The sequence below is a fragment of the Dasypus novemcinctus genome, chromosome 2 (assembly GCF_030445035.2).
Source record: "Dasypus novemcinctus isolate mDasNov1 chromosome 2, mDasNov1.1.hap2, whole genome shotgun sequence".
In the NCBI taxonomy this organism is placed as follows: domain Eukaryota; kingdom Metazoa; phylum Chordata; class Mammalia; order Cingulata; family Dasypodidae; genus Dasypus; species Dasypus novemcinctus.
Window position 1 is genome coordinate 43300713 of NC_080674.1, and position 26563 is coordinate 43327275.

General features: G+C 37.8%; 1 pseudogene; it reads left to right on the forward strand.

Annotated features, from left to right (window-relative positions):
- Positions 1-3709: 3709 nt before the first annotated feature.
- Positions 3710-24452, forward strand: LOC131275039 (DDB1- and CUL4-associated factor 16-like; annotated as a pseudogene).
- The last annotated feature ends 2111 nt before the right edge of the window (positions 24453-26563 follow it).

Consider the following 26563-nt stretch of genomic DNA (forward strand, 5'->3'; position numbering starts at 1 on the left):
AGAAAATTAATAAACTGAATTAAAGTACAGAAGCCAACATATTAATAGATTGATAAAAGAATGTGTAAAAGTTGAAAGCAGAGTTCAGAGACATGGAACCTGGGAAGAGAAATGCCTATATATGCCTAATAGAAGTTCTAGATTTTGGAACAGAAGAGTTGATAGGAAGGCAATATTAGAAGAGGTATTCATTTAACATTTTACAGAATTTAAAAAGATACTTCCTCATACAGAAATCACTTATTGAATGCCTAGAAAACAGCTCAAATAAATCTTTGTCTAAACAATTTGCAGTGAAATTTCAGAATATCAAAGATAAAGAGAAAAAATGTTTTAGTTACCTCAGCAGTAATTTTGACCTGCAAAGAAAGGACAATTAGATGGTTAATAGAATTCTCAATTAGGAACAGTAATATTATACCTGCAAAAACTTGAGGGAAAAAAGCAGTCAACCTTGATTTCTATACCCAGTTCAAATTTCTCTTACTCAAATAAAGATTTTTCATACATACAATGACTGGAAGATTTTGGTATCCACAAAACTCAACTAAAGTAATCACAAGAGGAAATATTTCAGCAAGAACCATGAACTCAAACAGAGAAATGCCTAAAGCAAAGATAGTCAAAAATTAATAAAATAAAATCATACTATCTAATTATTATCAGTAGCACTTAATAATTGCCAATGATAGTTATATTTTTAATATAATATTGGAATTAAAATTCTAGACATGAAATGTGAGATGAGAGGGTTTAGTGGTATATGCTAAGTTCCATGTCTTCTGCTGACAGAGAACAGAGATACCAAACATTTTAGACTTAGAAATGTAACATTAAGTATGCATTTCAAATTAAATCATAGAAAAAACTTAATTAATTTAACAGAAGATAGGAAAGAAAAAATAGTAAAGAAAAATGATGTTTAATAGAAATACAAAAATAAAAGCAGAAATTAATACAAATTTATCATTAGTAAAAATGTGAAAGCTATAATTCACTTATTGTGATGGTTAGGCTAAGGTGTCAACTCAGCCAGGTAACTATGCCCAGTTGTTTGGTCAAGAAGGGCAGGGCTAATTGTGATACAAAGAAAATTATGGGCTTTAGTCATCAGTGAATTTACTGCCTAGGTGGCTGATTACATCTACATCAACCAGGGAGATTGCCATCAGAAATGAATGATGCTTTATCCGATCAGTTGAATGCCTTAAAAGGGGAAGTGATTTCAGCATTCAGGGAGAGTTTTCCAATTAATCTTTGGACAGCCAATGTCTCCCAGAAACTCATCAAAGACCTTCAATGGACTTTCGTTGGAGCCTCTGGTTTTCAGCTTCCCTGCGGAACTTGGACTTGTGCATCTCCACGATGATGTGAGAGAATCTTATTAATCTCATACTATTTATAGATATCTCCTGTTGGTTCTGTTTCCCAAAAGAACCCTGACTAATACAGATTGGTACCAGGAATGGTTCTTGAGGAACAGAATCTTAAACATGGGATATCTGAGGTGATTCTGGGAGTTTTGCAATTGGGGCTCTCTAATTGGACTCAAGGGTATTAATGACTCTTTCCAATAATGAAGAGGCCACTAACAGTCCATCGCATGAGTTGGCAATGAAGATATGCAAAATATCATACTGGATTCCCTGACTTCCATGCTTACATGAAGCAAGGATCTGAGTGAGAGTGTTTTCAACACCTTAAGAGAGTTTTGTGTAGGCAAAAGTTATAATGATATTGACTGGCTCCTCCTAGACACAAAAGAAGGAGATGAGCAAAACGTTTCAATTTTGAAACTTTAATTCCCCGTGATTGACGTGTAAGTTTCTATGTGTGCTCTGAAAGAAAATCTTGTCTCCTGCAGCCACAGGCTTGACCTATCTGAGAACCAAACTCAGGCTTTCATTGTATGAGTAACGTTACAAAGGAAACTAAAATCTCAACCCTACAGCGTATCTGTGGTTAAAGTGAAGGCATTAATTGGAAATGAGTGAAATCCAGAGGATTTGGAGGGAGACATACATGATGATGATAATATTGGTGGGGACATTGGAACCCTAAATTCTGAGACTTTATCAGATAAACCTGCATTGGCCTCCAGCCTGACCCAGGGAGCCTGCATGTCCCTCCTGTCCTTAGTTGGGTACTAGCCAAACTGAAGCCTGAACTGCCCAGCCTCTGGTCTGCCCCAGGGAGTTTGGACCTCTTCCCAACCCTAAGGCAGGTACCAGCCTGCCTCCAGCATGCACTGCCCAACCTCCATCCTGCCCTCAGGAATTTGCATTCTAACTCCTGTCTGAAGAGATTAATCCGTCTCACCAGAAGAAAGTGCAAAGGAATGCCTAGATGTCAGTATCCTACAAGAAATTTCAAATCCTTCTCCTTACCCACCTCCACCACCCCTTTTTTCTTTGGGACCTATTACTAGACTAAAATTACAACAAGCTTCCAAAGGTGAAATACAAAGTGTGACACATGAAGAAGTACACTATACTCTGAAAGAACTGCATGAGCTTTCCAACTTACATAGGCAGAAATCAGGGAAATACGTGTGGGAATGGATATGAAGGGTATGGGATAATGATGAAAGGAATATAATGTGGGGTCATGCTGAATTTATTGACATGGGCCCACTAAGCAAAAAAGGCCTCTACAGTTTGTTTGGGTGGCTGACTGAAACATGATCCAAAAGATGGCCTAGCATGTCTGAGGTTGAGATGCCAGATTTGCCCCAGTATACAGTAGAAGAGGGAATTCAAAGGCTTAGAGAGACTGGAATGCTAAAATGGATTCAGCATTTGAGATCTGCCCACCCACCCCAGGAATGTCCAGAGGTCACACCTTTAACCATGTCTGTGAGGAATAAATTTGTAAGACCTAACCCCATCTTCCCTGAAGAGTTCTGTGGTTGCTCTTCTCCATAGTCCAGATATTACTGTAGGAGGGCTGTAATGGAATTAGAATCCTTAAATATTATGGGGATGATTGAATCTGGGGCTGGTAAAGGTCAAGTATCAGCGGTTAATCACCAAAAATAAGGTGGGCGTGATTACTGCAATGAAAGGCAGATTCCAAGCAGCATTCAAAATAGTCTGAGTCACATAGAGTTACGGCATTGGCTAATAGATCATGCGGTACCTAGATGTGAAATAGATGTGCAGTCTACTAAATGTCTTCTGGATCTGTATAAGAAGAAGAATTCTGGGTCAAGTGAACAAAATCCTCTCTCAAACTACAGACACAGAGAATCAAAACCCCTTAACCAATTCCTAGACTTGAGACTGTTTACAGTCCCAAGGCCCCTTGACTGAGGAGAAGGCCAGGTCCACTCGGGGAAGGATTCTGTTAGGCTGCCAAAAATTTATACTGTTAATCTTCCTCCCACCTTTTTGGCTTTTTACCAGAGTAACTACATTTAGACAAAGGAAATAATCAGACATTTTGGGGATTATTAGACACTGGCTCAGAAGTGACATTAATTACAGGAGACCCAAAACATCACTGTGGTGCATGAGTCAGAATAAGGGTTTATGGAAGTCAGGTGATTGATGGAGTTTTAGCCTAGGTCCATCTCACAGTGGGTCCAGTGGGTCCCTGGACCCATTCTGTGGTTATTTCCTTAGGTCCAGAATGCATAATTGGGATATACATACTCAGTAACTGGTAAAATCCCCACATTGGATCCCTGACTTGTGGTGTGAGGGCTATTATGGTTGGAAAGGCCAAGTGGAAGCCACTAGAACTACTCCTCCTTAGCAAAAGAGTAAATCAAAAACAATACTGGATTTCTGGAGGGATTGCAGCGATCAAGGATTTGAAGGATGCAGGAGTGGTGATTCCCACCACGTCCTCATTCAACTCTCCTATTTGGCCTGTACAGAAAACATCTTGGAGAATGACAGTAGATTATCGTAAACTTAACCAGGTGGTGACTCCAATTGCAGCTTCTGTGCCAGATGTGGTATGAGAGCTTGAGCAAATCAACACATCCCCTGGTAACTTGTATGCAGTTGTTGATTTGGCAAATGATTTTTTTCTCAATTTCCATTAGAAAGACTACCAGAAACAGTTTGTTTTCAGCTTGCAAGCCAGCAATATACCTTCACTGTCCTGACTCAGGGGTATATCAACTCTCCAGCCCCGTATCATAATCGTCTGCAGGGACCTTGATCATCTCCCCCTCCCACAAGACATCACACTGGTCCATTATATTGATATCGTGTTGATAGGCCCTAGTGAGCAAGAATTAGCAAAGACTCTAGACTTATTGGTAAACAATTTGTCTGAGAGAAGATGGGAGATAAGTTCAATAGAAATACAGGGGCCTTCCCTATGTGAAATTTCTAGGTGTTCAGTGGTTGGGGCATGTTGAAATATCTCTTCTAAAGTGGAGTATAAGCTGTTGCATATGGCCCCTCCTATAACCAAAAAGAGGCAAAATGCTTAGCTGGTCTCTTCAGATACTGGAGACAACACATTTCTCATTTTGGTGTGTTACTCCAGCTCATTTACTGAGTGACCAGAAAAGCTACTAGTTTTGATTGGGGAACAGAACAAAAGGAGGCTCTGCAACAAGTCCAGGCTGCTGTGCAAGCTGCACTACCATATGGGCCATATGATCCAACAGATCCAATGATGTTGGTAGTTTCAGTGCAAATAGAGATGCTGTCTGGAGATTTTGGCAGGCCTCTATAGGATAATCACAACACAGACCCTTAGCATTTTGGAGCAAAGCCCTGAAATCCGCTGCAGATAACTACTCTCCTTTTGAGAAACCGTTTTTGGCCTGCTACTGGGTCTTAGTAGAAACTGAATGCTTAACCATGGTCCATTAAGTTACCATGAGACCTGAGTTGCCTATCATGAACTGGGTATCATCTGATACACCAAACCATAAAGCTGGGTGTGCACAGCAGCACTTCATATTAAAGTGGAAGTGGTATATACAAGATAGGGTTCAAGTAGGTCCTGAAGGCACGAGTAAGTTACATGAGAAAGTAGCCCAAATGCCCGTGGTCATCACTCCTGCCATGTTACCTTATCTTTTCCAGCTTTGGTCTCTTGGGGAGTCACTTACAATCAGTTAAATGATTGAGGAAGAGAAAACTTGGGCCTGGTTTACAGATGGTTATGCAGATACCACCTGAAAGTGGATAACAGCAGCACTATAGCCATTTTCTGGAGCATTCCTGAAGGATAGTGGTGAGGGCAAATCCTCCTCCTAATGGGCAGAACTTTGAGCAGTGCACCTGGTTGTTCATTTTGATTGGAATAAGAAATGACCAGAGATGCATTTATTCATTGATTCATAGGCTTTTGCCAATGTTTTGGCTGGATGGTCAGGGACCTAGGAAGGAACATGACTGGGAAATTGGTGACATAGAGGCCTGGGGAAGAGCTATATGGATAGACCTTTCTGAGTGGGCAAAAAACATGAAAATATTTGTGTCCTGTGTGAATGCTCACCAGAGGGTGACTTCAGCAGAGGAAGATTTTAATAATCAAGTGGATAAGATGACTCTCTCTGTGGCTAATGCTCAGCCTCTTTCCCTAGACACTCCTTTCATTGCCCAATGGGCCCATTAGTAAAGTGGTCATGGAGGTAGGGATGGAGGTTATGCATGGGCTCAGCAACATGGAATTCCCTTTACCAAGGCTGACTTGGTTACAGCCATTGCTGAGTGGCCAATCTGCCAGCAGCAGAGACCCACACTCAGCCTCTGATATGGTACCATTCCCCAAGGTGACCATCCTGCTACCTGGTTGACTACATTGGACACACCATGGAAGGGGCAGCAATTTGTTTTAACTGGAATAGACACATATTCTGGATATGGATTTGCATTTCCTGCATGCAATGCTTCTTCCAAATTACCATCTGTGGACTTACCGAATGTCTTATCCATTGCCATGGTCTTCCACACAGCATTGCTTCCGATCAAGGAACCCATTTCACAGCAAATGATGTATGGGAATGGGGACATGCCCCTGAAATTCACTGGTCTCACCATGTTCCCACCACCCTGAAGCAGCTGGATTGATAGAATGGTGAAATGGTCTTTTGAAGATTCAATTACAGCACCAACTAGGTGGCAATATCTTGTAAGACCGAGGCAATGTTCTCCAGGAGGCTCTGTATGCTCTAAATCAGCATCCACTCTATGGTGCTGTTTTTCCCATAACCAGGATTCATGGGTCCAGGATTCAAGAGGTGGAAATGGAAGTGGCACCACTCACTATTACCTCTTGTGACTAACTAGGAAAATTTTTTCTTCCTGTCCCTGTAACCATAAGCTCTGTTGACCTACAGGTCTTAGTTCCAAAAGAAGGAGTATGGCCACCAAAGAACACAATGATTCCATTGAACTGAAAAATAAGACTGATACCTATACACTTTGAGCTCCTCTTACCTATGAATCAACAGGCAAAGAAAGAGATTACTGGCTGGGGTGACTGAACTTGACTATCAAGGGAAAAGAGAACTGCATCTACATAATGAGGATAAAGAAGAGTTTGCTTTCTGGAATATAAGAGATCCTCTAGGGCATCTCCTATTACTGACATTCCCTGTTATTACAGTCAGTAGAAAATTGCAACAACCAAATCCAAATGGGACTAACAATGGCCCAGAATCTTCAGGAATGAAAGTTTGGGTCACCCCACCAGGCAAAGAACCATGACCAGCTGAAGTGCTTGATGAGGGTAACAGGAACATGGAACGTATAATGAAAGAAGGTAATGATAGATATGAACTTCGACCACGTGGCCAGTTACAGAAATGAGGACTGTCATGAAACTTTATTCCTTGTTTCATTATGAGTTTGATCGTACATGTACACAAAACTAGTTGCTTTGTTATCTTCTCCAACTTTTCCCTTATTGTATGATAAGTTGTATTAGTTTCATGTCATAATATTTAAGGGTGTCAAGCTTAAGAGTGAATATTACCCAAGAACTTGCATTCTATTCTGTAAGGAATTAACACATTTCTGGTTGTACACAGGAGAGTTGAACATTGTTAGGCAGAAATATATATATGCATGTCTGTTATTGTTTTTACTTAGAGACTAAGTACGGTTTTAGGTAATGTGTATAGTTGCCAAGTTGACAAGGGGTGGAGTGTGATGGTTATTCTAATGTGTCAAGTCAGCCAGGTTTTTGTGACCAGTGTTTGGTCAAGCAAGCACTGTGGTAATTGTAATACAAGGACATGGGCTTCAGTCATCAGTTAGTTTACTGAATAGATTGCTGATTACATCTACATCAATGAGGGAGAATGCCATCAGCAATGAGTGATGGCATTATCCAATCAGACTCTGCCTACCCACTTAGTTCCCATTATCCCGGAAATCTCAGTCAGTTGAATGCCTTAAAAGGGGAAATGATTTCAGCATTGAAGGAGAATTTCCCAGCTCATTTTGGACTGCCAATGGGTCCAGATACTCACCAAGGACCTTCACTGAACACTCATCAGATCCCCTGGTTTGCAGCCTCCCTGCAGAACCTGGACTTGTGCTCATGGGAGAGAAACTTATAAATCTCATACTATTTACAAATATCTCCTGTTGATTCTGTTTCCCAAAAGAACCTTGCCTAATACACTTATTAAAAATAGAAAATATCATTGTATTTTAAATACAGCTTTATGCATCTGAGGTGAAAAAACAAAACTACAATGAAAGGTAAAACACTGAGGAATAGAAAAAGATATGCCAGGCAAATGGAAAACCAATAGCTGCAAACAATTTGAAGCACTAGTCAAAAAAAAAAAATTCTTTCAATACCCAATAGGGATGTCCAGGAAAATAGCTCTAAGGTCAGTAGGCAGAGTCTGACCCTTTCACAAAAAAAGCAGAGAGAAGGCAGGGACCTATCTAAAGGAGCTGCTTTGAATAGATGTAGAACAGGAAGGTGCTCTGAATCATCTAGGAGGGCTCTGGAAAGTTAAGGAAGACAAAGGAAAATCCTGAGTTGCTCACCTCTGTGGTTGGAAAGTGCACATGTACTCCATCCTCAGGGCAGCCTTGGTGGAGGCCCTGGCTCACTGCTGCCAATGGACTGGAAGGGAGCATTCGCTGGGAAGAGGAGGGGTCCATCAAAGTGTAGAAAGTGGTTTCTTTATGGTGAGTTTGGCCAGCTAAGCCTCCTTTGAATCTCAGAAGGGACCCTGACTCAACAGGGGAGGGAGGGTATCTTCTCAGGCAGGCTGTCATGCCCATTCACCCTGGGGAAAGAAAGGAACTAGATTAGAGAGAATGTAGGACAGGTGCCTATTCAGCAGGACTCTGGCAAACTGTTGCCTAAAATACCTGGGTAAAGGGGATAGATAGCTTTCTGAAGCATAATCAACTGAAGGAGACAATTTAGCTCAATGGAGGAACTCCCATCTTGCATATATGAGGCCCCTGGTTCAATTCCTGTTCTCCTCAGAGAAGTGGAGAAATGATCCACTGGGTTATCAGGCATCCAGCCAGTTACAGAAATGAGGACTGTAATAATCGTGAATCAGACATCCAGCTGATAACTTATGACAGGGAACAAAGACATTCTTTTGATTTTAGGTTTTCTTGGATCTCTTATTTTTTTTAAAAGGTTGCTTTATTTTACTTGCTAAAACCCAGTACATTATCTGCAGAAGGTAGGATGCAGAGTGATTGATGAACACTGACAGCCTGAGAAGCTCCTTAGGCACCTACGAGGCAGGGCTGTTTTTCTTTAGTTTCTTTTTTTTTTTTAGTTGCTGCTGTTTTGGTTCTTGTTTGTTGTGTTTCCCCCTTTCTTTGTGCCCCCCCCTTTTTTCTTTTGCTGATTTGTCCTACCTACATTATTTTTTTTCTCTATTTTTCTATCTTCTGTTTTTGTTGTTTCTCTTTCATTCCATCTCTCTCTCTCTCTCTCTTATTTTTTGGTCTCCATTTTTTAAAAACTTTCTCTCTTTTCTTTTTTAATTTTTTTGTTTGTTTTTCTTTCCTGTTTTCTTTTTTCATTTCCAATCTTCTCATCATTCTGGCCTTTTAATTTATTCTATATATTTTTCTCTATTTTGTTTCTCATTTCATTTTTTTCTATTCCACTTTTTAATTCTTATTCCTTTGAAATTCTTGTGATTTTAAAAAAAGTGTTATTTATTTATTTTCCTAGGTCTTGTATGGCTCCTCTTCTACCTTTTTGAAAATTACTATTATTCTTTTTCTCTTTTTATCTCTACACTTTTCTCCGATCTTAATTATTTTTTCCCCCCAAGGGAACATAGACAAAAACAAGGAAATAGAATAAGAGGAACAAAGTGTCAAAGTGAAACCTTACCACATACACAAAAACAACAACAAAATAAAACACTAGAGTAGAAAGAGAAGTAAACAAACTGAATAAACCCATCAAGACAAACAGATGCCTAGATACCAACAAAAATTACAAGCCATACTAAGAAGCAGGAAGACATGGACCAGTCTAATGAACAAACTGAAAAACAGAAGGAGATCTAAAACATGGAACAACTAATAAGAGATTTCCAAACAAATTTCATGAATCAACTTAATGAAGTGAAGAAAGAGATTAAGGATATTAAGAAGACACTGGGAGAACATACCAAAGAAATTGCAAGCATACATTGCGGCTGGGGCGGCTTGCACCCCGATGCTGACGGGGGGGTTTGGAGGGGTCAGACTAGACCGCAGTGGCGTCTGATGCTACGGCAGACAGCATCAGAGGGGCTCTCAGGAGTGGAGGACGCACGGCAAGGGGAGGAAGAAAGCCGCGGAGACCAGGTCTGTGCGCAAGTCTGGTTTATTGCGGAAGGGGACACAGCTTTATAGGGTTAGGGACTGCGTGGAGGGATTTGATAGGTGCGGGCGGGTACTGCTTCCTGATAGGTGATTGTAAGCGGTTGCTAGGCAGAGGGCTGGCTGAGAGGTTTGGAATAGGGGAGGGGAAAGGGGGAGTGAGAGCTGGCCGGATGTTGGGCTAGGCGGGAGATAAAAAGGGGGAGGGCAGCACTGGCCAGCCGTTAGCAGCAAAGGCCTAGTCAGGCGTGGTCACTTTATCTAGGCCCAGTGGGCAGAGGCGGTATCACTTCTTGCCGCACCGTTTGCTACTGTGGCAAGCCGGGCGCCCTTCCTCCCACAATACATAAAAAGATAATGGACATTATAGTGATGAATGGCACAATGCAAGAAATAAAAAATACACTGGAAGTACTTAACAGCAGATTTGAACAGGCAGAGGAAAGAATTTCTGATGTAGAACAGTACATCTGAAATCAGAGAGATAGTAGAGCAGGCAGGTAAAAAGACAGAAAAAATCCATCAGGGACTTACTTAGGGATTTGAATGACAACACAAAATGTGCAAACATATGTTATAGGTATCCCAGAAGGAAAAGAGAAGGGAAAGGGGGCAGAAGGGATAGGGGGCAGAAGGGATTTTGGAGGAAATAGTGGCAGAAAATGCCCCAACTCTATTAAGGGACAAGAATGTACTTACTGTCCAGGAGGCACAGCACACTCCAAAGAGTGTAAATCTTAACAGGCCTACCCCAAGACATATGCTTGTCAAATTGTCCAATGCTCGAGGGAAAAAAAAGTGAATACTGAAAGCAGCAAATGAAAAGAGATCCATCACATACAAGGGAAGTTCTATAAGATTAAGTGTTAATCTTTCATCTGAAACCGTAGAGGCAAGAAAGCAGTGGTATGACATAGATGCTAAATGAAAAAAAAAATTGTCCACCAATAATTATCTATCCAGCAAAACTGGCATTGACAAAGGAGGGAGAGTTCAAAGTATTCACAGATAAACATAAATTAAGAGAGTTTGTTGGGAAGCAGACTTGGCCCAGTGGATAGGGCATCCATCTACCACATGGGAGGTCCATGGTTCAAATCCTGGGCTTCCTTGACCCATGTGGAGCTGGCCCATGCACAGTGCTGATGTGCACAAGGAGTGTCATGCCATGCAGGGGTGTCCCCCACGTAGAGGAGCCCCACGTGCAAGGAATGCGCCCCATAAGGAGAGCCGCCCAGTGTGAAAGAAAGTGCAGCCTGCCCAGGAATGGTGCTGCACACACAGAGAGCTGACACAACAAGATTACACAACAAAAAGAAACACAGAGTCCCATGCCACTGACAACAACGGAAGCAGACAAAAAGAAGAACATGCAGCAAATGGACGCAGAGAACAGACAACTTGGGGGTGGGGAGGGGAAAGAAATAAATAAAAAATAAATCTTAAAAAAAAAAAGAGAGTTTGTCAATAGGAAACCTGCCCTTCAGGTTCTGCAGGTTGAAAGGAAAAAAACCAGGAGAGAAAGAGTTGGAGGAGAGTGTAAGAATAGTAAAAATGATAAAAAGAGAAATAAAAACAACTTATTGGAACACATAAGCCTAAAGATAATATGGATAATGTAAGTAATTCCTTGACAGTAATAACATTGAATGTTAATGGAATAAACTCTCCAATCAAGAAACACAGACTGACAGAGTGGATAAGGAAATATGGCCCATCTACATGCTGTCTGCAAAAAAACTCAACTTAGACTCCGTAAGGCAAGGAAGCTGAAAGTGAATGGTTGGAAAACAATTTTACATGCAAACAAAAGACAAAAAAGGGCAGGAATAGCTATGCTAATATCAGACAAAATAGACTCTAAATGCAAAATTATTGTTAGTGACAAAGAAGGCCACTATATATTAATAAAAGGGATAATCTATCAAGATAAAAGAACAATCATAAACATTTATACACCTAACCAGGGTACCTCAAAATGCATGATGCAAACATTGGAAAAACTAAGTGGAGAAATAGATGGCTCTACAATTATTTTGGCAGACTTTAATACACCATTATCACCATTAGAAAGAATACATTACAGACAATCTATATAGAAACAAAGACCTTGAATAATACATTAGAGGATCTGGACCTAAGAGATATATAAATAACGTTACACCCAAATACAGTGGGGTATACATTCTTCTTGCGTGCACATGGATCTTTCTCTAGACCACATGCTAGGCCACAGAACAACTCTCAATGAATCCAGAAAGTTTGAAATTATAGAAAATAATTTCTCTGAGTACAATGGAATGAAGCTGGAAAGCAGTAAGGGGAAGAGAAGCAGATTAGGCACAAAGATATGGATGCTAAATAGCACACTCTTAGACAAAAAGTGGGTCAAGGAGGAAATTGCAAATGAATGAAAATGACAATACAAAGTATCAAAACATATGTGATGCAGCAAAGGCTGTACTGAGAAGCAAATTCATAGCCTTAAATGCCTACTGTGAAAAGAAGAAAGAACTAAAATCAAAGACCTAACTGCACACATAGAGGAATTAGAAAAAGAACAACAAACTAATCCCAAAGGAAGGAGAAAGAAAGAAATAATAAAGATTAGAACAGAGCTAAGTGAAGTTGAAATAAGAAAGCACTAAAAAAAAAAACCAAACCAAAAGCCAGTTCTTTGAGAAGATTAATAAAATTGACAAACCCTTAGCTAGACTAATAAGGGGAAAAAAAAGAGAAGATGCAAATGTATGAAATAAAAAAATGAGGAAGGGATTATCACCACTGACCCCACAGAAATAAAGAGTATCATAAGAAGATACTTTGAAAAACTGTATGCCAAAGAGATGAAAAATTTGGAGGGAATAGACAAGCTCCTAGAAGCACAAAATCAGGCTACACTGACAAAAGAAGAAATTGATGAATTTCTTCTTTTGTGATTGATCTGTATTATAAGCAACAAGATTGCTTTAGTCATCAAAAAACCTCCAAACTATGAAGAGCACAGGTCCAGATGACTTCAAGGGTGAATTCTACTACACATTTTGGAAAGAACTAACACCAATCCTGCTTAAACTCTTCCAGAAAATAGAAGTGGAGGAAACATTACCTAACTCATTCTATGATGCCATTATCACCCTAATACCAAGAAAGGAAAACAATAGACCTATCTCCCTAATGAAACTAATATAATAAAATCCTCAAGAAAATGCTTGCTAATAATATTCAACAACACATCAAATGAATTATACAACATATCCAAGTAGTTTTCATCCCTTGTATGCAAGGATGGTTCAACATAAGATCAATCAGAGTAATATACCACATTAAGTGATTGAAAGAAAAAAATCACATGATCATCTCTTTAGATGCAGATAAAGCATTTGAAAAAAACACAGCACCATTTCCTGATAAAAACACTTCAAAAGGTAGGAATAAAAGGAAACTTCCTCAACATGATAAAGGATATATAAAAAAACCACAGCTAACATCAAATTCAATGGTGAAATTCTAAATGCTTTCCCTCTGGAACAAGACAAGGAGGCCCACTGTCACCACTCTTATTTAACATTGTGTTAGAAGTACTTGCTTGGGCACTTAGGCAAGAAAAAGATATAAAAGGAATCCAAATTGGGAAGGAATAAGTAAACATTTCACTATTTGCAGATGATATGATTCTATACATAGAAAGCCCTGAGAAATCTACAACTAAGCTTCCAGAGCTTGTAAATGAGTTCAGTAAAGTTGCAGGTTCTAAGATCAATGTGCAAAAATCAGTGGCATTTTTGTTCACCAAAAATGAGCAATCTGAAGAGGAAATCAAGAAAAAAATCTCATTTACAATAGCAACTAAAAGAATCAATACTTAGGAATAAATTTAACTAAAGATATAAATTACTTGTATGCAGAACACTACACAGCACTACTAAAGGAAATCAAAGAAGGCCTAAATAAATAGAAGACTATTCCCTGTTCATGGATAGGAAGACTAAAACTTCATTAAAATGTCTATCCTACCCAAACTGATTTACCAATTTAACACAATCCCAATAAAAATTACCACAGCATTTTTTACTGAACTGGAAAAGCTCTCTATGAAATTTATTTGTAAGAGCAAGGGCCCTCAAATAGCCAAAGAAATATTGAAAAAGAAAATCAAAATCAGAAGAATCACATTACCTGACTTTAAAACATACTACAAAGCTATAGTTGTCAAAAGTGCATGGTAATGGCACAATGATAGTTATACTGACCAATGGAACCAAATTGAGATTTCTGATATAGATCCTTGCTTATACAGTCAACTGATATTCAACAAGGCCACCAAGCCCATTTGACTGGGAGAGAATGGCTTCTTCAACAAATGGTACTTGGAGGACTGGATATCCATATTCAAAAGATTAACAGAGGAACACCACCTCACACTTTATACAAAAATTTACTCAAAGTGGTTCAAAGGTCTAAATATAAGAGCCAAAACCATAAAGATCTTTGAAGATAGTGCAGGGAAGCATGTACAAGATCTTGTATTAAGAAATGGTTTTCTAAATCATGAGCAACAAAAGAAGAAATGGATAAAAGGGACTGCCTCAAGATTAAAAACTTTTACACCTCAAAGGAGTTTGCCAAGAAAGTGAAAAGGCAGCCTACTCAATGGGGGAAAATATTTGGTAACCATATATCAGATAACAGCCATATATCCACCATATATAAAGAAATTCTGCACCTTGAAAATAAAAAGACAACCCATTTTAAAAATGGGCAAGTGATTTGTATAAGCACTTCTCACAAGAAGAGATACAAATGGCTAAAAAACACATAAAAAGATGCTCAACATCACTACCTAATAGGGAAATGCAAATCAAAACTACAATGCGATATCATCTTACCCCCATTAGACTGGTGGCTATTAGAAATACAGAGGACTACAAGTGTTGGAGAGGATGTGGAAGAATGAGAACCCTTATCCATTGCTAGTGTTAATGCAGAATGGTGCAATCATTGTGGAGGACAGTCTGATGGTTCCTCAGGTAGCTAACTGTAGAACTTCATATGATCCAGCAATCCCACTACAGGGTATATACACAGAAGAATTGAAAGCAGGGACATGAACAGATATATGCACATTGATGTTCATAACGGCATAATTCACTATTCCCAAAAGTTGGATACAACCCAAATGTTATCAATAGATAACTGGATATACAAACTCTGGTATATACATTTGATGGAATATTACTCAACTGTAAGAAGGAATGCAGTATTAATACATGGGATAACCTGGAGGAACCCTGAAGACCTTATGTTGAGTGAATCAAGCCAGGCACTGAAGGACAAATATTATGTGACCTCACTGATATGAATTAAGCAAATTGAGCAGACTAACAGACAGTTTTACAGTAGACAGAAATGGAGTAGAGGGTTGAGTCAATGCCCATAGGGCAAATCTGTAATAAGGTGGAAGGGTGTACTTGTGCAGTCGATGGACATGACAGTGATACAGTGATGCAATTGGGTTGGTTAGTTGCTGGCTTGTGAGGAGGGGGATTTGCACTGTCCATGGAACTGGAGAGAGAGTCAGGGGAAGGAAAAAGATGTATTCTGGGTATTTGTGGGTATGTAGTTAAAACTACAACCTTGGGAATAATTTTTTTTTTGGCTAATACAACAGGAGAGGGTTACTGATGAGGGTGTTGGATGTGAGGGGCATACATGACAGGGTGCACCTGGGGCTGGCTTCTAGGGAGTATGTGCTCATCCTGTCATAGTGCATTGTATCAGTGGGTGGAGATCCATGCAATGAATGGGAAGTTAATGGATTCCCATACTAGGGAGTCCTACTGTGCTCTCAAGTAGAGGGGCAGAAGTCTCTCAAGAGTATAGGCAGTGCCCAATAGGGAAGGACAGACCATTATGCAAGCCCTCAATGTTGTTGCAAGTAGCTATGGATCTTGTTATTCAAGGAGTGATGCTTGGTGGTTGCCAAGGGTTCTAAGGGGAAGTGGAGAGATAAATAGAATAGATAGAACATGGAGCATTTTGGAGGCTTTGGGATTATTCTACATCATCTTGCAATGACAGATACAGGCCATGTCACATTTCATCAATTTATAAAAGTATGCTCCCAAATGTAAACCATAATGTAAACCATTGTCCAAGGTTAGTAGCAATGCTTCAATATTTGTACAGCAATTGTAACACATACCATCCACATGTAAAATGTTATTAATAGGGGTAAGGGGAAACAGGGCAGGATGCTGGGTATATGGAAATCCCCTATGTTCTGTACATGACTTTTCTGTAACCTAAAGCATCTTTGAAGACAAAATAAAAAAATAAGACACTTGGGGAATAAATGGAAGAAAATGTTACTGCACATACAAGACAACAGATCTTACAGTTATGAGAGACATAATGCCAAAATTTTTAAATTTTATTTTTTTATATTTTTATTATTTCAAATTCTTTTTAATTTTTGTATTTTATTTGTCATTTTTAAACTATAATTATTTCCTTTTCTTATTAATTTTGTTTAGATATGTTATTGGCTTCACTTTTGGAGAAGTTTTAGATTATAGAAGGGTTACAATTGTGGCAGGGGGGGATTATTGGTGCAGGGTGTCAGTGATGGGAAAAATGGGGGGACATTCACCTGGGGCATCATTATAAAGCATATGAATGAAATAAATTGTTCATGGGGCATTGTCACAATGGGTAGAGATCCACACAATAACTGATAAGAGTTTCCAGTTCCCATCCTGGGGAGTTCTGCCACTTTTTCTAATGGGACAGCAAAGAATCCCCCAAGTACAAGGGTAGTGACTAATGAAGGAAGATGGACCATTGATGGGCTTGATATTAATAACTGTATTTATGAACCTTTTTTTTGAAACTGAAACTTAACCTAGTATATAGGTTAACCTATATATACTCAGCCTAGTATACAATAGGTTGCCAAAAAGTTACCTCTTGAGAGCCTTCTTGTTGCTCAAATGTGACCCCAATCATCTAAGCCAAACTCAGCATATAAATACATTACCTCCCCCTCACCTTGGGACATGACTCCTGGGAATGAGTCTCCCTGGCACTGAGGGATTACTATCAAGCACCAACCAGCAATGCAACTGGAAAAAGACCTTGATCAAAATAGGGAAAGGGTAAAGACAAATGATTTGTTTTATGGCTAAGAGACTTCAGAGTGAGTCGGGAGGTCGTCCAAGAGGTAACATTTATGCAAGTTCCAGCAGGAACCCATTGACTGCCACAGCAAATGTTGGTTCAAATAATGGGGCTTCTGATGTCTTGGGGAGACATCCAGACATTATAGGCAGGACTGATAGCTCAGGAGTTTGGTGCCCTACTAGTGGGCCAATTTTGGAATTTATGCTCCACAATGTGACAGAGTTAGACTCAGTCATTGTTTCCCTACACATGGCTCTTCTGCCCCTTCTATTTGAACCTATAGTTAATACTAGAGTTGATAAGTTTATGTCCAAGAAACTTAAATCTTTGGGCTTTCCATGTGCCAGTCAGGCCATGAATCTCAACAGAGTTGCAACACCTACTATCTAGTTCAATGGATTCCTCCAGGACAAATAACAAGGAGATCATGATGGACAATGACCATCCCAAGGAACAGAGAGTCTACAACTGCAAGCGAAATAGTTCCATTCATCTGCCCCATGGGATCTAAGCGCCTTCTCAATTAGAGGCGGAGTGGGCATCACCATCACAGAATTCTCAGGATTGGGAAATGAACTATGGACTAGTATAGACTTACTATTATTCAACTATAGACTTACTGTTTTTTCTAGCAATGGAAAACTTTTATCATCGACGTGGAGGTGGTGGCCTCTGAAGTTTCTGAGGGGAGGGAGAGGAAAAAATATGTGTAATATAGGGGCATTTTTGGGACATTGGAATTGCTCTGAATGACATTGCAATGATAGATACAGATCATTATATAATTTGTCATAATGTACAAAATTGTGAGGGAGAGAGTTTAAACTACAATGTAAACTGTAATCCACACTTAGTGGAAATGCTCCAATATGTGTTCATCAATTGCAAAAACTGTACAACACTAATGAAGGATGTTGTTAATGTGGGAATGTGTGGGTGGGAGGGCTAGGGAGTGGGACATATGGGAACACCCTACAGTTTTTATGTAACATTTATGTAATCTAAGTATCTTAAAAAACATATTTTTTAAAAAGTATTTTAAAAAATACCCAATAGATTATATTAGGGAGTGTTTTTGGAAAACTTTAATAAGGAAATAATCCATATATTATACAAATTATTTCTGAGAGTGGAAAAAGAGGAACAACTCCACAACACATTTTATGAAACTGTTTTAAACATATTACCCTAATTCAATAAGAACAATATAGAAGAGAACAATTATGAATAAATTTCCAGATACTTTTAGTTGATATTAGCTACCTGATAATCCTATCATCACCCTCCATTTTTTTCATTGTTTATTACTGAAGGAAATCTAGGCCATTGGGAAAGTTTTGGAGAGACTCAGACTAAAGGATTTTTCAAGTGTTACCTACACCTGTTATTTCTTTATCAGACACAGGGTGAGTCAATGTAGATGGTGAATTCTTGCTTCCGCAGGTATTTTTGCTTCCACTAGAGGGTACTGTCAAGTAAATGACCATAGTTACCTTGGAATTTCCTTCTCCTAGTGTTTAGACCATCACTATATTTGAAGAAGATGCTTAATAGTGCAAGAACTTTTTAAAGAAGTCTTTTGAGGAATAGGACATGATATAAGTCAGAAATTCAGATCTATGTAAACAAAGAAAGAGTATCAGAGAAAGAATAAAGGTAAAATATAACCCTTTCTTTTTCTTTTTCTTAATTGATCTAATAGATAATTGTTTGAGTAATAACAGTAAACAATGTACTGGATAAGACACTTAATAAATCACTCTTTGTTCAAAGTAATAAGAAGACTGTATTAGATAAGTGAAATGAATGACAGCAATGTTATAAGACTGGCAGGAAGGAATTAAGAATACTCTGTTATATGGTATCTGCATGACCTGTGAAACAGTATAGTGTTATTTAAGAGTGGATTTAGATTAGTTGTAAATGACTATTGCAAACTCTAGGACAACCATTGAAACATATTTTTTGAAGAAGTATAATTGATTTGCTATGAGAAGAAATTGGTTCAAATAAAATACTCAACTGAAACCAGAGAAGGCAGAAAAAAATGGGGAAGTTAAAAGAAACAAAGATCAAATGCAACAAATAGAAAACAGCTACAAATATGGTAGATATTGAATCAATTATATTAACAATCAATTTAAATATGAATAGTCTAACAACATCGTTTAAAATCCTAAATTGCCAGATTGGATAAAGAAGAGAGAGAGAGAGAGACCCAGGTATATGTTGTCTACAAGAAACCTACTTTAAATATAAAGATACAGATTGGTTAAAAGTAAAGAGATGGGGAAATACATACCATATCAACAGTAATTAAAAGAAAGTTTGAGTGGTTATATGAATTTCAGATAAAGCAGACTTCCAAAGAAGGAAAATTATCAGGGATAAACAAGGACATTATATAACAATAACTGTGTCAGTTCTCCAAGAAGACATAATAAGTTTTAACATGTATGCACCTAATAACAGAACATCAAACTATATGAGACAAAACCTGATAAGACTGTAAGGAGAAACAGACAAATTCATCATTAAAGCTGGACACTTTAACACTCTTCTTTCAGTAATTGATAGATCAAGTAGGCAGAAAATCAGTAAGGATACAGTTGACTTCCATAGCACCATTAATCAACTAGATTCAATTGACATTTACAGAATATTTCATCCAACAAAAGCAGAATACACTTTCTTCACAAGCTTACAAGGAATATTTACCAATGTAAACCATACCCTGAGCCATGAAACACACATTTAAAAATGTAAAAGAATATAAATCATACCAAGTGTGCCTTCAGACCACAAAGGAACTAATTTAGAAATCAGCAAGAGTTGGAAATTTTGAAAATATTTGAATATTAAACAAGACACTTTTAAATAACACAAGGGTCAAAAAAGGAGTCTCGAGAAAAATAAATCTAGATACAATTTTATACTTTTAAATGAACTGAAAATGAAAATAAGACATCAAAATTTGCAGAATGCAGTGAAAGCAGTGCTTGGAAGGAAAATTACAGATTTAAATGCATGTACTAAACAAGAAGAAATATCTAAGATCAGTAATCTAAGCTTTTACCTTAGGATGAAAGATAAAAAAAAAAAAAACAATTTAAACCTGAAACAAGCAGAAGAAAAGAAACAAGAAAAATTAGAGCAGACATCAGTGATATTGAAAACAAGAAAACAATAGAGAAAAATCAATTAAGCCAAAAACTAGTTCTTTGAAAAAATAAATAAAAATTGACAAAACTTTAACTAGGCTAACCAAGGAAAAAGAAGTCACATTACCAAAATTAGAATTGAATGAGAGGTAATCACTACTGATCCAAGGTCATCAAAAGGGTAACATCAATAATAAAAACAATGATATGCCCACAAATTTTAGAACTTGTTAACTTAGATGAAATAAGCCAACTTCTTGAGGGACATAAACTATCAAAACAAATACAGGGAGAAACAGATAATCTAAATAAACCTATTCCATTAAATATATTGAAACAATAATAAATAGCTTTCCAAATCAGAAAGTGCCAGGCCCAAATGGTTTCACTGGTGAAGTCTACCAAACATTTAAAGAAGAAATAATACCAATTTTATATAATCTCTTCCAAAAATAGAAGCAGAAAGAACATTTCCCAACTCATTCCATGAGGCCAGAATTTCTCTAATACTAAAACCAGATTAAGTCTTACAAGTAAAGAAAACTGAAGATTCATATCTCTTCAGAAGATAGGTGCAAAAATCATCAACACAATGTTAGTAAATTTAATCCAACATTTATTAAAATTATATATACACCAAAATAATATGGAATTTATTCCCAATACGGAAGCCTTGTTTAACATTCAAAAATCAGTTAATGTAATCTACCACATTGACAAGATAAACAGTAAAAAAATCACACGATTGTATCAATTGATGTATAAAAAGCATTTAATAAAACCCAAAGCCCATTCATAATGAAGATTCTGTGAAAACTAGGGATAAAGAGGGATTTCCTCAACTTGATAAAACAGACCCACAAAAAACCTATAGCTAACAGCATACTTAATGGTAAGAAACTGCTAGCTTCTCCCCTAAAATTGGAACAAGATGTTCCTTCTCACCATTGCTTTTCAACATTGTACTAGATGTTCTAGCTACTGCAATAAAACAAAACAAAAGGGAAAAGAAAGATATATAGATTAAGAAGGAAGAAATAAAACCGTCTATTCACAATTGACATGAATGTCTATGTGAAAATTCCATAAAATTGACAAAAGAAGTCTTATAGCTAACAAGTAATACTATAACAAGTTCCAGGATTTAAGGTTAATATACAAAAATCAATTCTTTGCAATATGCCAGCAAAGAACAATTGGAATTTGAAATTAAAAGCATAATATCATTTATAATAGCACCAAAACAAAGCAAAAAGAATTGGCTTTTATCTAATAAAATGTATGCAATATTGAAAACTATAAAGCTTGGATAAAAGAAATCAAAGACAATTTAAATAAATAAGAGATATTTCAGGTTCATGAATTTCAAGACTCAATACTGTTAAGAAATCAATCAAAATCCAGTAAGTTATTGTGGATACCAACAAACAGATTATAAAGTTTTTATGGAAAGGGAAAAGATAGCCAACACAATTCTGAAGAAGAACAGAATTGAGGGATTGATGCAATCTAACTTCAACAATTACTATACAGCAAAAGTTGTCAATACAGTATAACATTAACAAAAGATTAGACACATAAATTAATGGAATAGAATTAAAAGCCAAGAAACAGACCCACACAAATACAGTCAACCAATTTTTGTCAAAGGAACAAATTGGATATCACATGTAAAAGAAAGGAATCTAGATATAATCTTTATACTTTCACAAAAATTAACTCAAAATAGATCATAGGTCTAAGTTAAAACACAATATTATACAATTCCTAATAAAACATAGAAGAAAATCTATGTGACCTTGGGTTTTGTGATGAGCAAGACCCATGAAAAAAAAAGAATTAATAAATTAGATTTTATTTAAAATAAAAAAATTCTGCTATGAGAAACTGTTGAGAGAATCAAAATTCAAGCCACAGATGTGTGTGGTGTCTACCAAGCCATTTTCTTGGTGGGCAGTGGCCTTTCAAAAAACCAGGTGACAATGGCTCTGGTGAAAGTAGGGTGAGCACGGAGGGTGAGCAGAGTGGCCCTGTGACAGGCAGGATATGAGGTTGTCAGCAGTAGTCCTCTTGGGTCGTGCAGCTTGGCTAGAGGTTAAGGCTACCTTTCCAGATAGTCTAGCAAGTAAGTCACTAGTTTCTGAGAGCATTTGAACCACCTGTGGAAAACATTGGAACTTTGCCCACTAGATGCTCTTGACAACTTGCCTGCCATCCTCTTGTACAAAAGTTGGTGCACCAGTGGACAATAAAGTGGACCACCAAGCTTCTTTTCATTACTACGTAGATATAACATCACTGTCAATAAAAATATCACTACCAGTTGATATCAGCGTTGTCTAGATGGGGACCTTTCTTGGGTAGCCAGGATTTGAAGGACCTGTGCCACTGGGCCTTTTACACTGGTAATTTTATACACTGAGCTGAACCTGAGAACTGAGATGTCCTCTTTGCAAATGAAAAATATACAACATAATCTTGAAGAACTTCACAGTGTTATAGACCAGAAGTATACTGTCTGTGTGTGTAATGGACTGAAAGACAGAAAAATTAATCTCATTGAAAAAAATTTTAATCCCTCACTTCTATTTGCCAGTATTGGTTAATATTTGACTGGTTTAGACAGTTACCTTTTTCTGGGTCATTCTATTCTATTCTATTCTATTCTATTCTATTCTATTCTATTCTATTCTATTCTATTCTATTCTATTCTATTCTATTCTATTCTATTCTATTCTATTCTATTCTTTCTATTCTATTCTTTCTATTCTATTCTATTCTATTCTATTCTATTCTATTCTATTCTATTCTATTCTATTCTATTCTATTCTATTCTATTCTATTCTATTCTATGTCCCAGAAATCCCTCCCTTGATCCCCTAACAGAATCAGAAAATGAGGAAGAAGAAAATGTTAATTACCGAAATGAGAGTTACAGGGAAGAGTGGGAGTCCTCTGAAGAAGAGTGTCCTGTAGTGTCCAACTTAACATCTCTTGAGAGTCTTGGCTGGCAGGTTAAGTGCCTTTTGAAATATTTTTTGGATGTGACATTAAAAAAATAAAGACAAAAAAGAAAACAAATAAAAAAATCCCCACATATATGAATGCGTTGAGTACCCAGCAAAGGAAAGAGCAGATGATGCTGTACTTGAGGGCATTCTGCTTGAGATGTGCCCACTTGGCAGAGAGGGAGCCGACAATGCTGGCTTGGCAACCACTCAGGAGGCAGGTGCTGCAGATGGACATTCCACGTCCAACTTTTTGAAGATAAAAGACAATTTTACATCCTATGTCATTCAGGAAATATTTCTTCCCCCAATTAAGAATTACTAAAGGGATTCCCCTGAAGAGAAAAAGCATGAAATTTCCTAAAGCTGGTTGAGCAATGATGACATGTATAGGACTGAGTCTCTAGCCAGTGAAGAAAATCAAGATGGGTAGGACCAGGAGAGAATTCCCAAGAATGCCAAAACCAATAAGGAACAGGAAGATGGTCCCCAAGAGGGGCTCCGTTTTCATCATCAGTCTCTTTCTGTGAAGAAACTCAGCTGAAACAAGAGAGACCCTATCAGAAAAGAAGAGAATGGAATGTTATAAACCATCTTGGATGAGATAATACCAGAGCCTTGTTTGGCCACTGGTGGTGGCATCAAAGGATTTAATGAAAACCAGCTGAGAGAAAAATAATTTCTTTCAAAAATACTGGTGTCATTGTAAAACAACATTTGCAGTTTGGTTGGTCACATTTCAAAGTGTGTCATTTCTTTTTAAATTTTATTCGTGATTGTAATTGATTTAATCATTGAGAATAATACAGTTTCAATCATCGTTATAAAAATAAAAAATAAAACAATGAAATATTCTACAACTTGGAGACCTTTAAATTCTAACTCCTGGTTATCTCATACTAAAACTCTTGGATCCAAGCACAGCAGTCCATATATTTCAAGAGACAGGTCTAAGAGTCTCTTATGTCCCTCTGTGTATCCAAACTGAAGCTAATTCCTGAATGACCCCCTCTGGCCTCCTGTGAAGTTGCCTTTTGAAAAAGCACTTTCAAGCCTTAGCCTGTTGTCTAGAAATCATGCCTTTCTAAATGGAGCACTGCAATTTGCCACCAGACAGTTAGGCCACCCTCATACCTGAACACTTAAATCAAATACCTACTTCTTGTATTTATGGTTGTAATTGTGACTGGCCAACTAAAACAGTTAAGGAAACAACTCGCACTGAACACATGAACACTACTTCCTCCTACATTGACTTCCAAAAGGCGGTCAATAAAACTCCTAATTGCATCAGTATAAAGGGCCACCGTTTGCTTTGATAGCTATGAGCTAATTGAGAAAAGAGTGCAAAATTAGTCATTACACAGCTCTAATTGAGAAACTAATGCCTTTGCAAACAAACTATACCATTTCCAAACAAGATAAATTTATCAGGTATTGAAAATATATACCCAAGGGTCTCCTAATTCATCTATAGAAAATGTGCTTGTGGGCATCCTCTTTGACAGATGCTGAGAGAAAAATGAGAATTTCAGTGAAGAATTACTCAGAAGGAACCATATTACAAAAGATAAGTCAACTATTCTCCCCACGCAGTTCTTTCCCCCAGTTTACTCCACCTAATTGAATGGACTTTTAACTAGATATCCAATTATAAGGGGAAGGAAAAAGTATGTTGTCACCTCTTTTGGTACCCAACCTTAAGAACACCCACAATAAAACATTTCAGAATATACTCTATTTTAATATTTATTGCTGGAGATATGGTTGGATTAAATTGAACAACTGGACAAAGGAAAATGTTGAGAAATGTGGTAGGAATATGGATTTCTCTCTCACCTTATAAATATGTATGCCTATATATGTCACCCTTTAGTGGGGGTGGGGCAAGGGGGTATGGTTTCAAATCTAGGGAGTACTATTCCAGACCTATCATGGTACTTGCAGTTACAGCATGGACATTCTATAGCATAGACTCCCACTAGGGTGTTTCTGGCTGTGTTGATATTTAAGACTGTCCCTTGGGATTCAACAGACAAATATTCTCTAGGGAATGTTTCTTATATCTTGGCATCCAAACTTTTGTCTAGAGCTAATCACATTCCAAAAACCAATAGGATAGGATTAAGAACATTTTTGCTTCCAGTATTAACCTCTAATGGTTTAATATATTTCATCTGTATAATGTTTCCTGGAGCAGAGTTTGTGCACTTTTCACAGCCATTGCAAACTTTTCAGAAACCTTTGTAACTTTAAAGAACCTCACTATAAAAAATGGCCTAATAATATCTGAAGTCAAAAGTTTTAGCAGCATTGTTTTTCTAAGTAGATTAGCTTTATATTTCCTCCTAGGTGAATGAGGAAGAATGTGTGCCTTTTAAAATGAGTATTGGTGTGTTTATGTAGATAAATCAAAACACAGCAATCATCAGCATAAGCAGGCAACTATTAAATATTTTCACACACCCTACAATAGAGGTGAAACCTGTGTGTGGCCCTGCTTGACTGGGCATCTAAAAGGAATCAGAAAACAGATTGCTAAAAGTATACCATATATCTGTGTCCCTATTTTAATTTTGCTTTCTTCCTCTTCTCCATGATTAAGTGCTGAATGCAATGTGACATCAGAAAGATTGAAGCAGTAAATGGGATCACAAATTCTATAAATGTATAACAACTTTGGAGAGAGACAAGAATGTTTATAAGTTAATGATTATTTCTGCTGAGTCTTAGTTGTCCTGCCTTAAGGAAAAAGGAAAGAATTGCAGTAGTTAAGAATAGTATTTGTTAGTGGACAATTACTGACCTTAACTATTTCATACTGTTAGTGTAACTGAATGTATCAGAAACTATTCTTACATCAATGTTCTGTGAAAATGGCTTTATAAATTTTATAAAAATCTTTTTTTTAAAGTGGAATGGAGGATGCAGAGAATAGCTCTTGACAGTTAAAATATATTGATGTTGGCGGTGGACTTGGCCCAGTGGTTAGGGCATCCGTCTACCACATGGGAGGTCCACGGTTCAAACCCCGGGCCTCCTTGACCCGTGTGGAGCTGGCCCATGCCCAGTGCTCATGCACGCAAGGAGTGCTGTGCCACGCAGGGGTGTCCCCGCAGGTAGGGGAGCCCCACGCGCAACGAGTGTGCCCCGTAAGGAGACCCAGCCCAGGGCAAAAGAAAGTGCAGCCTGCCCAGGAATGGTGCCGCACACACGGAGAATGGACACAACAATATGACGCAACAAAAAGAAACACAGATTCCCGTTCTGCTGACAACAACAGAAGCAGACAAAGAAGATGCAGCAAATAGACCCAGAGAACAGACAACCAGGCAGGGGTGGGGGGAGAGAAATAAATAAATAAATCTTAAAAAAAAATATTGATGTTGATGTAACCATAATATAATTTTCTGTGTCTGATTAAAAGTAA